The following is a 13196-nucleotide window of genomic DNA, read 5'->3' as shown; positions in this document are numbered from 1 at the left end:
CAATAAAAACAAACAAAATTAATAGCTTTGAGTTGTTTTTTCGTGTTCTATAAAAATATGCTATATTAGATTTTTAATTATACAGGTATATAAATTTTAAGGTTGGATAATTTTTATTTTAAAAGATATGTTAATGAACTTATATAAATTTTAGAATTAAAGAATATTCATTTTATATTAAAAAATAATATAATATTATTTTTGAAATATGGTAAAATTAAATTAATTTTTTATACCTGACAGTCCATCTTTTCATGTCTAGTCTATTATTTATAAAATTTATTGGTGTGAAATTTAGTATAATATATTTGTATGCGCGATGTTTTTCTTTTTCCTCTATGAATGTGAATTCAAGGCTAGCGAGACTTAGCCCACGATTAATAAAGGGATTTCTCAACGACCTTGTTTTTAAATGTAGTTGATATTTTACTGTCAGTTGGGGAGTATTTCTACCTAATCAGGTCCTCTATTCTTATTAAATGTCCAACTGGGTAGCAAGGAGAATAACCATTCATGGTAAAGTAATAATAATAATAACCATTCAACACGAAGTAATATATTCATATCCAATTAGTTATATTAAAAAAATCGTAAACCTTGAATATAATATAAGAACGGTTTTTTTACATGTTTTTAGAATATAAAATACACATTATTTATATTATGTGACGTCAGTCTCTCTTTAAAGTCATGCCAATCTTTTTTCGGGTATAGATTTTCCTATTGCTATCCAAAGAGACTAAATTAAGCTAACGAAGCTTCCTTTTTTTTTCCATTAAAAAAATATATTGCAAGATTGAATTTTTAATGGAATTGATGTAGAAGTATTAATTAACTAAACACTTTTAAAATTAAAATTAAAATAAAATATGATTTTAACCATGTCTTGTCACTCTACCACGTACATCCATGGAAAAAAGTATCTAAGAATATGCAAATCCCACACACTATATGCCACGACATCAATTAAACACAATTAATCATTAATTTTGTTACTTTGTTTTAAATACTCTGTCAATTGCACATCACTATCCTAGGGACATTGCACTCATCTACGCTTCAACTACCAAACCAAATACTGCAATAAAAATGCTACAGGACTCGTTCCTTGTAAGCGGTGATCCGGTGTTAAATCACGTGATCCGGTTCTGCCATGTCGGTGTGCTTGTTCTGCATTAACATGTTTTTAAGGTGTAATTGTGTTTAGTCTACACAATAGTGTTTAATTAAAACATGTTTTAATTTTGAAAATCAAATATGGTGCCAGTTTCTAGAAGAAAAAACATCTTACTTTATGAAAAAACACAATAGTATCATATTAGTTACTTTACGTGCTCCATTTAAAAAACAAAATTCATGATTCATCAATAATAATAATAATATCTTTGTCTAAGATTTATCTCTATTAATTTTTTTTTTTAAGTGAGTCTAGAAAATAATTACTTTTTTTTTATTTTTTTAAGTGAGTCTAGAAAATAATTAATTATTCCATGGATATCAAATTTTTTTATGTGCCGATGATTTTTTAATTAAAATAACAACTTTCTTGTTGTTTTTTAATTACACAACCATAGATGTTAGTGTATTTTACATAATTATATTTCAATTTTTTATGTTGTTGGTTTTATTAAAAGGACATGTCCATGCATATAATCATCCTAATTAATCCCCATTTTTTTTAGTTTTTTGAACTTGAGAACCACTCTCGTAAAATATATATATAGTACTTATTGGTCATTTTACATCTCAAAAAAATAATGTAATATTTAACTATTTTAAACATTTTTAAGCACAGCACGACACCTAGTTACCAGATGCAATATTTACCCCCACAACACGTCACCAGACAACACATTACAACGTAATAGCCACGTCATGGCATTACACACAATGCTGCACAATCCCTTTGAAAATCATGGTACCAAAAATATGGCAAATCAGCAAAGGCCAAAAAAATTATCAAGGAAATAGCGTAATTTTAACAAAAACAAAATTGAAAATACAGACTTCAACACAATGATTTTGAATAAATAATTCAAACAATAAATTAATTTTTATTATGATCCTAAACTAACTCTAAATACAAACACTAAATAATATCTTAACTAAATATAATAAAAAAAATCAGTTTTTTATTTTTATTTTTTTCAATTCTATTATCTAGTATTGATTTATTATTGAATTTTATTATGAAATATTGAATTCATAATAAACCTTAAACAAACCTAAAGATATTATTATATTTAGCAAGGGTTTGTTTTAAAGATTATTAATTAGTGTTTGTTCTCAGGGTATTTTTTTAAATACCTATTCATTATTTAGAGTTTGAATTTCAAGCTACTTTAGAGGTGGAGTGATAATTCATTCAGGGGTAAGAAAAAAACCAAGAAATTGATTGAGCTAAGAAAAAAATTGAAAAAATTGAATCATAAAAAAACCAATTAAATAAATTAAAATTTAAAAAAAACTTACCAGTTGAGTTTGTTTTTATAAATTTAAAATTAAAAAAACCAAATCAAATCCAAACCGAAAAACCAAGTTAAATCGAAAAAATAAGCCAGGATGGAGTCAAACAAAAAAAAAATCAAACTGATTTGGACTGGTTTTTATCCTAAAAAACTGAACCAAAATTAATCAATTTGAACCGATTTTATTTAAAAAAAATTAATTTAATTATTTTTTTAATAAAAACTAAATTGAATAAAAAATAATTCATCATTTAAAAGCTGTCATTCTTATTTTTAATATTAATCATGTATTCATTCTCAATTGTATTTTTGTTAAAACTATATTATATTTTAAATACTTATTTATCCTATGCTATTTTATGAAAACTTTTAGGCAAGTGTGCAGGAAAGAAAATGTACCTACTTTTGAATAGGTTATGTTCTAAAAGGACGGTTGGATTAATACCTGCTTTTCTTTTAAGTCAAATCATGTACCACTTCTAAAGAAATGTTTTTTAAACAAAGCAGTTTACTTTTGTTTTCTTTTCTTTTTTTTCAATTAAAACACAATTGTTTATCGCGTACTTTATTTTTCCAATTAAAATGGCAACTTTCTCCATTGTTTTTTTTCTTTCAATTGCGCATGCCAAATATGCTATTGTTTTGCACAATTTTTAATAAAAAATACATTGAGCCTCTTGTATATATATTATTAAAAAATTACATTTTATATCCTCAATTAATCTAAAATTCCAAACCATATGAAATAACATTACTACCCTCATTATAATATATTATAACCCAAAATAAACACAAAACAGCCACCCTCCATCCCTCGTTTTTCTTTCTCTCGATGATATTCCATCTCCAGATAAAAACAAATTAGTTTTTATAAGCGAAAACAATTCCCTATTTTATCAATTCATCACTCTTCGCTTAGATCCAAATCCAAATTCTAACCTAGATGCTCCCAATTGGATGCTGCCCTACCCAGATTGGATCTTCAATTTATAGGTAATTCCTAGTCTCATATTAATCGATGATTTAGTCACATTAAGTTTCTAAAGCTTAAAGCTATTCGTGTAGAGGGAAATTATGAATTCGAGGTTGATTTTTTATTGCACACCTGGTGTTTGATAAATATAAAGTTTTAGTTTGTTTTTTACAAAGTTATAATATTAGTTTGATAACAAAATGTTAATTATTATTTTGATGATCTTTTTTAGTCATTAAATTGAATAAAATGATAAATTTATAAATAATTCAATATTTTTTTATTGATTTTTTCTTTAAATTAAAGTTGAAGGATATATAATGCTATAAAGTTATTAGAGTTTAAAATGTGAAGTGTAATTTTCCAAAACAAATAAACAAAGTGAAAAAACCATCAGATTTTTTTAATATAATATTGATTTTATTAAAATGATGTGTTTATATATATAATATCATTTATTCAATTTTCTTGGCTACTTAAAGAATTATTCTCATAAAAAAATATTTTTGTATGCTAGTAAGTGAGTTTGAGAATCCATAAATTATTTAATATAAATAAAATGTATTTATCATTCTCTGGCTGCAAGTAAGAGTAATGAAGCAAGGAGTTTAGCGTACTATTTTGTAGATGTTTAGATATTTTTAATGCAGTCCCTATTAGTAATTTTATATATCGAAAGCACAACAGTCAATTTTAACTAAACATTACTTTGATTCTTTAAACATTTACAGAAACAACACAGTAACTAGTTATCAAATTTATTTTTACCCCCAAAACGCATATCACTGCACAGCATAATATTACAATATCAAACATGCCCCGGTTGTTGTTGCCCATCGAAACCATGACCAAAATTATTAGCATAACAATGCATGCCCCACCCCCCCACCTGAAATTAGTTTAATACTAAATTATTGGGCTGCCCTGTATCTTATATCATATTATTATTTTCTACTATTAAAAGAAAATATCTTAAGATGATGTTACGAGATTAAAAAAACTTAATGCATGCTAAATAAAATACTTTTAAAAATATTAAGATAATGATATATTGAACATAATTTTTCTAAAAACAATATTAAAACAATAATATATTAAATTTAGTTATAATTAGCTGATAAAACTCATAATTTAAGATATAAAATCTAAATAATTTTATAAAATCTAAATCCAAATAAAATAAAAAGCTTAATTTTATCAATTAACTATTAAAGACCAAGCAAAAATATTCAATTGGAAAAACAAACCAAGAAAGCTATATTTAAGCAAAAAAAAAAAGTGAAGTGAGCATAATATACATTTAAAAAAAAAATTGATCTGATTTAATTCAAAATAAATATTTCTCAAAAAACACTAAGTTTAACGAAAAGTGAGAAATAAAAATGCTCGAGATAAATTGAGTTATTTTTAAAATCAGTGAAAATTTCAATATGAAACAAATAAAAATAAAAATAAAAAATAAAAGAGTACAATCTCTAATTAAATCAAATATTAAACAATAAAAAATAAAAAATAAAAACTTAAAAAAAGAGAAAATACAAATGAACCAGATAAATCTCTCGAAATTCACAGCCTAAAAAATCATAAACCTATGCTTCGTCGAGAAGCTCCATTAATTATTGAATGAAGAAATTAGAAAAAATATCAATTTAAAAGATTTATCAAAGTAAAAAAAAAATTAAAATAAAAAAATAATTATCAAATCAAATATTGAAAAATGAAATTAAAAAAAATAAACTAGATGGGTCTCAAAATTTTACAACTTGGTAAATTATAAATCTAAATTCAGCTAAAAAGCTCAATTTATTGTTGAATAAAGAAATAAAAAAATATCAATTTTAAAAATTTATCAAAGATAAAAAAGTAACAATGAAGAATGGATGAGGATTAAATCATAAACAAATCAAATTTTAAAAATAATCTAAGATAAAATAAATAGTGATTAAATAATAAATATCAAACTTGACATATTAAAAAGTTAAAAGAGGATTAATTAAGAAAATAATTCTATAAAATAACTTAAAGAAAATATATCAATTCAAAATAATTGAAAAAATCGAAATAAATCAACTAGGTTAGAAAAAAAATAAAAAAATAAAAAAAAATTAAATCTATAAAATAATTAAAATATAAATATAGAAGGAATAAGTACTAAATCAGATGATGAAGGGTTGAGAAATTTTAAAAGATCAAGCATTAAAGTCGAGGATAAGATAGGACAGAAAAAAGAAGCAATTTGATGAAAATCACATTACACGCGTCATCAATAAGATAATTGTGTTAGAATCGAAAAATACCAAGAAATGTTGTTTCTAACTATTTGAAATAGTCGTGTGTGCTGTTTAAATACAAGATGACTTACTCATTGAATTATTTCTTGCATGTCAATAATTTTTTATTTTTATTTTTACTATTTATTAAATATTAAATTACCATAAAATGACAATCACATAGGAAAAAGTTAGCGTGAAAACAATGGATTAAAGTTTTGATTTTAAAGACAATAAAGTAACTATAATATGTAAGAAAAAATTAAAAAGACTAATTACTCCAGAGATAAAATAGTAATTTTACTGTTTTAATCAATAATAAATTAAAACATATCTACAACGCTTCTCCGACGTCGTTTAGGTTTGAATTAATTACTGGTGATACATGTTTTTTTCTTCTTCCAAGAAATGCAATTTGAAGTAGTAAAATGCAGATGCACAGTTACAATCGTGGACTGTCCGAATAGCAGGACACGACAACCAATTATTTAGAAATCGACAGGCTAACCCTGATGGACCGGGTCCCGCAGAATCTATGGACCCCCTATGACTTTGTTGTCATTCAGCTCACATTTAACATGCAGGCACCGTTTGTCTAAGTAACGGTCTGAGTTTTTTAATTATTTTGATGTAGTTATATTAAAAATAAAAAATATATTATTTCAATATATTTTTAAATAAAAATACTTTAAAAAACAACTATTTAAATAATTATAAACATAACCACCATAGGTCAGTTTAGAAACTTATTTCTATAAGTTTTTGAATTTTGTTTTCCTTTTCATCAAACCATGATATGAGTAAAAAAACAATTGAATCGAGGCAGTTAAAAGCGCGGATGAAGAAGGAAATCCAGGGGACAGGCTTGGGATACAACAGCAGAGGAATCAGGCTTCGTAAAAGATGTTTTAAGATAGTGTAGACCAGCTGGTTTGGTCAATCAAGTAACAACAGTCCACGTTGATAAGGGCTGTAGCCAGTGAGGTCACAGTCCCATTTATAGAACGCAGGTGCACGGTGCACCTGCGCCTTCTGGCAGCACAGCTGTTCATTTCTCCACTTGATTATACCTTGTGAAGCGTGTGCCTCGGCGAGGACATTTTAACAGTCCCTACGATTTACTCTCTCCAGCCTGGCCCCTCGGTCGAAAACATGGGTCGGATCGGGTCTCCACTGCTGGATTAAGGTGTACCGGTGAGCCCGTTTGCGTCATAATGCTCGTGAGCTAGAACCAATGTTCTGGTTATGGGCATTGCTACATGCTACAGGAGACAGTGGGTACGGAACCAATGCGTAGCAGTGCAGGATGGTCATGTTAGTTGCAGTTAGTGAGTGAGAATTAAGAAGATGCATGGTTCCATATCCTCTTCCTTCTTGCTTTATCTTCTTTATATATAAATAAGAAGTAGCCTCAGAAAAATACAGGAGTGGCTTCTAAGATGCAGCTAGCTTTACGAATTGTAGCCACACTGCATGGGCTAAAAGTGTTACGTAAATGTTTACATCAATAATAACAACCTAGAGAGAAAGATAAAAAAGATAAGAAGAGGATTGTACAATCAAGCTTAAGATAGGCTGGATTAAGTTTGGTTTGACGATGGTTATACCAGATATTAAAAATATTAACTTGAATTTAAAATAAGTATGATGGGGTTTAGTTTTGATTTAATAAAATTAATTTAAAAAAAAATCAAGCTTGAAAATGAATTCAACTTTAAAGTCGGTTTGAGCGTGATCAAACCAACTCAAAATTATTTAAATCCAGCTAAAAAAGTAAAGATGGATGAGGGATTAAAAGCAGCTTATGGTTTTTAGATTGTAGAGTATAATATTTTTCAAATCAAACCAAAAAAATGAAAAAAAATGAATTTATTTTTTTAAAAAAAATAAAAAAAATCTTCAAAAATACAGTGAAGCCACACTCCCAGATCTTGCGTAATTGCACCATGGTAAATGCAATTCCCCAACCGCCAGTGCAATAAGTGATATAAATAATGGGTGCACCGTTAATTAAAGGAGGGGGTCCAAGCCGAACAAGAAAAACAGAGGAGCTCTTACCATTTGGCAGAAGGCAAGTCAAAAAGAGAGAGAATTTCCCACTCATCTTCTCCTCCATAACTTAGAATTAAAAAATTTGCTTTATTTATACTCTCAGGTTTAAATAGTTATTCTTTATATAAGGTTATTAAAAATTTATATAATTATTAATTTTAAATTCATAAAATTAATTACGATATATATAACTTGATTTGAATATCTATATTAATTTTTTTTTAATTCATCCCTCTTCCCCCTGCATTTTCTCCATTTACAGCACATCCACCATATATATATATATATAAAAAGAATCTCTCAAGTTCTCACCCACTTGTCCAGCGCGCGCACATTGGAAAGAAAGGAAGCGAGAGCTGTGATCAGGAAGCCTCAATTTTAGAATAGTCAAAGTATTATTTGAAGGTAGAAACTAAGGATACAAAATAAATCAAATCATAAAAATGATAGATTCAACCTTCACCCCACGATTCATCATGGTTAACTTGATATTACCGTATACGGGAACCACCTATTTAACAAATTCTTAGCTATTAAAAACAATGAATAACAAAGTTTATTTTTAATAATCTGTTTTGGGATAATTTTGTTCTTTTAGAATAACCAGATTTTTATTTAAACAGCATAAAATTAATTACGATATATATAACTTGATTTGAATATCTATATTAATTTTTTTTTAATTCATCCCTCTTCCCCCTGCATTTTCTCCATTTACAGCACATCCACCATATATATATATATATAAAAAGAATCTCTCAAGTTCTCACCCACTTGTCCAGCGCGCGCACATTGGAAAGAAAGGAAGCGAGAGCTGTGATCAGGAAGCCTCAATTTTAGAATAGTCAAAGTATTATTTGAAGGTAGAAACTAAGAATACAAAATAAATCTGATCACAGAAATGATCATAAAAATGATAGATTCAACCTTCACCCCACGATTCATCATGGTTAACTTGATATTACCGTATACGGGAACCACCTATTTAACAAATTCTTAGCTATTAAAAACAATGAATAACAAAGTTTATTTTTAATAATCTGTTTTGGGATAATTTTGTTCTTTTAGAATAACCAGATTTTTATTTAAACAGTCGGAATTTTTTGTGATTATAAAATTAAGTGGTGATTTTTCCCTCATTATTTTATATTTTTCACACTATTTAACTTGCTATAACATTTACCATGAACGATAAAGGTTATCATCATAATTTGACTATGCATATAATGTTAAAAAGACAAAAAAAATCCCCTACCTTATTATTTTTTGTTTTTGTTCTTTAAAGTAACAAAGTTATTTCACTCTATGTATTAATTTATCACTGATTAATCTTTTAATGCTCAATTACCTTTTTAGAAAGGCTACTTTATCCTGGATTGCAAGCTTCGTCGATTTCTTTGTTTGATAGAGCAAAAGTTTCATTTCATAGTTTCATTTGTTTTGTAAGTGTATTTGAAAAAAATAAATTTTATTTATTTATTTTAAATTAATATATTTTAATATTTTTAAATTATTTTAATAAACTAATATTAAAAATAATTTTTAAAAATAAAAACTTAATAATATATATTTTAATAAATATATATTTAAAAAACAATCCCGAACTACCAAATAAAATCTAAATATTCCTTGGCTCACAATACAATGATTTACATTGTAATCGTAATAATATAATTAAAATGTAGTCGGATTGTTAAAGTTAACGTGATCTATGACGTACTAGCAATGACGTCAGATCAACGAAAGGCAGAAAAATATGTCACAGCCAGAACGACACAGTGAGCGCAGAAAAACTCAATCATTGAGTTCACCATCAATGGAATCTCAATTGCCTTTTAGTTTCTGAAGGTTTGCCGTGTTCTCTTTCGGTGACAGAAGAAGCATCAAAACAAATAATTTTAATTTAAAGTATTTGACTGACGAAGTTATGATCACATGCGGTGGAAGTACCTCTGTGCTTGCAAGCATTCGCAAAAGATGAAGCAGAGCATAAATTATTATAGTTTAAGAATCCGGCGTCACCTATAACTGAAACCAAATTAAGTTTAAAAAAAAATAAACGAAAAAAAACCCGATAATCCAGTATAAAACACACAAAAATTCGAGTGTCTTATACTTTCTAAGGTATGGGGTAATTTGATTAAAATAAATAAATTTATATTTTATTTGCAATTCGCGTGCATGGTATTCTTTTAGGAATTACAATAGAAACTTATTTTCCATGAAGACAAAGCATTTGTTTATTATCGTTAAAAAGGTTCCACGCTGCGAGGAACGGCGAGGATCAAGGTATTAAACAATTAATTAGTTTTTAATACTGCAGCTGAGCTCTTTCTTGATAAAATCTTAATTGGACAAACCATTTATATAATCCCAATAAATTCACAATAAATAAATAAATTATAATTTCTTTTTTAATATAAATACAAAATAACAACGGAAATCAGAGACGTACTATTCATAAATGGCATTTGACTATAATTATCTAAGACTTGAAACCAATTCCAAAATTTTGTAAAGAATTGCAGTAATGCATTCACGAGGGTTGAGTTGTCGTTGAACATATATATCTAATTAGTTATAAATAAAATTCAAGGATTTTGTCTTATTATTTTATTCCTGACATATCATTAATGGAAGCAAGTTTAATAAAAAGGGTGTAGTTGAATATCTTAAATTTATTAATTAAAATTATTAATTTAAAAATCATAAATTTTATAATTATTAATTTTAAAATATTAAAAAATTAATCAATACATGGAAATTGAAGAAAAAGAACAAGTACCCAAAAAATAAAAATAAAAAAGATTAGTGGAGGGGCAAGGGAGAATGGTGATGGGACATCGCACAAATGGAAGCAAACAGGACCTTGCGTTTCCTAAAAGCCGAGGTAAGTAAAGGAGAACAATCACCTACTTTAATATAACCCATTATCATATCACGATCCACTCCACCACCTAATTTGATTGGACGGTTCATTGGATCTAGCCATGTAACATTTTGTCCTCGAAAGAACTGTTTATTATAATTATTCAATCTTTACCAATAATAAACCACGAACAAGAGTTTATATATTATTGTATGTAAGAATTTTGAATGAATGTAAAAGACATGAGATTTACAAAGCATAGAAGTTTTCTTCATTGTCAAAATCAAAATCATTTGAGTTTTTTTTTTTTTTTGACAATTCCAAAAATTAATTTTAATGTAACTTTTAAAACAAAATGATATAACTTTGTAGTTTAAAAATATATAACTCTATTACAATTTGAATTTTAACACATATAACTTTTTATTTATATTTTAATGTTCACTCACATAAATAAAAATTATTTGATCATAATAAAATATAAAATACACATGAAAATAAAAAATAAAATGAAAAATTGTTATATTAGGCATGATAACTTTTCATACAAACCTAAGTAATAAAAATCACACAATTGTTTTTATATAATTTTGATTGGCACAATTATATTTGTTTTGACTCTAAACACATACTAATTTTATAAAATACTTTAAAGAATTTAACATTTTTAATTCTTATATAAGTGGTTTTGTTTCACACTCAAATATATGATTTTTATTAACAACATCCAACAATACTCCACTTGAATTTATCAAGCTATAGGAATCATTAAAAACTTAGCTTATTTTGATTTTCACTACATGTAACATTTTTCTTCACAGGAATGAGTAAGAGTGCAAGTACTGAATTGACACATTATTTAATTATTTATTTAAAATTAGATATTGAAATCTTTAGTTAATTATGTTGGGTTGCCATCATGTAAATTTTTTGAATATGGAATGATATAGGCTTTAATTATTCTTTAACTTTACATAGTTAATAAAAATAATCTTATTTGAAAGCAACAATCTTATGGTATTATATCTTTGACAGTTATACAAAGACTTACTATTATATATAATATTTTATACCCTACTAATTATAAATTGATTATTGCATTGTATATAAATTATCAATATAAAATTTTGGCTAACCTGGAATATCTTCAAAAAATTTTTAAAGCTATTTTGTTTTTGTTTAAAATTATAAACTCAGACTCTTTCATGGAATTTGATATGTATGTTTATTTAGAGAATTTTTAAGAAGTTATAACTCTTTCAATAGTAAAGATAAACTCTTTTGTAGATTTTGAATCTTTAGCATCAATCAATTATCTAATTAACATTGTTATACCCTTGGATATCTCATGTAATATAATCTATATTTTGATTTTTTTGTGGAGAAACCGTAATGTTTTCTAAACACCTTACACTTTCATGTATTTATAGGATGGTGATTAATCATTTCAAAACTCACACGGTGTTTTGTTCAATTTCTTATAAGGTATTTTATTCATAATATAATTTGCTAATAAATATCCTCCCCTCGTAAATTTCAAGGTAATTTTGAATTTATCAACATAGCATTGCCATTCCTTTTAATGGTCGGTTCTTGCATTCAACACTATTCTAAATCTTTTCCTATCATCTTGATCTTTATGGTAAGTTGGATTTCAACCTCATTTTTAAAACATAAAACCTCATCTTTGTTTTTTAGCAAATAGACATACACAACATCTTGTGTAATCACTAAAAATTATTTTTTACTATTTTTAGTTTATATAAATTTTAAATATTAAATATTAATGTGAATCAATTATAAAGGATGTCTAGTTATATGTATGAAATAGATTAGAAGACTCTAACCAATTAAAAAAAAAATATCTTTACTAGTCTTCTTAGCCGTTTTGTTGCAATAGTCATCACATTAAGCTTAAATAACCACCCATCACATAAACCACCCATCACATAAATATCTCTTGCTTATATATATCTCACTCTTCCTGAGAATTAGCTTGCTGGACTTGAGAATCAAATTAAACCTAGTTGTAGTTAGTAGCAAACAAAAAACCAAATTCTTTTGAATATTAGAAGCATAAACTACACTATTTATATTCTTTTTTTTTCTCTCTCTCTTATAGATAATGTTGGTGTAGTTTGTAAATAAATAAAAGAAAAGATGTTTATCCTACATTAGAAAGAAACACTCCCTCCTAATGTTTCTAAGTGTGGGTTTCTATTGTGTAGTAAATTAAGCCATGATGGGAAAACTCTCCTATTTGGCTTCCTAATGTTATTATATAGATATTTAAAATATTAAAAGATAGCATTTGGAGCTTTGAACTTAGAACTTAATATGAATAGTTATACTGTTTCATGAAAAGTCATATTGTTTGATGAACAATCATATTATTTCATTAATAATCATATTTTTGATGAACAACCATAATATTTCATCAATAGTCAACCAAAATATTTCATAAATAGTCATATTGTTTGACAAACAATTATAGTGGTTCATCAACAGTCATATTATTTGTTCATCAACAGTCATATTATTTGATGAACAATCATATTGTTTCA

This window comes from Populus euphratica, unplaced genomic scaffold (assembly GCF_000495115.2).
Source record: "Populus euphratica unplaced genomic scaffold, PopEup_1.0 scaffold2.1, whole genome shotgun sequence".
Taxonomy (NCBI): domain Eukaryota; kingdom Viridiplantae; phylum Streptophyta; class Magnoliopsida; order Malpighiales; family Salicaceae; genus Populus; species Populus euphratica.
The sequence above is the reverse complement of the archived record's forward strand: the minus strand, read 5'-3'. Positions refer to the sequence as shown.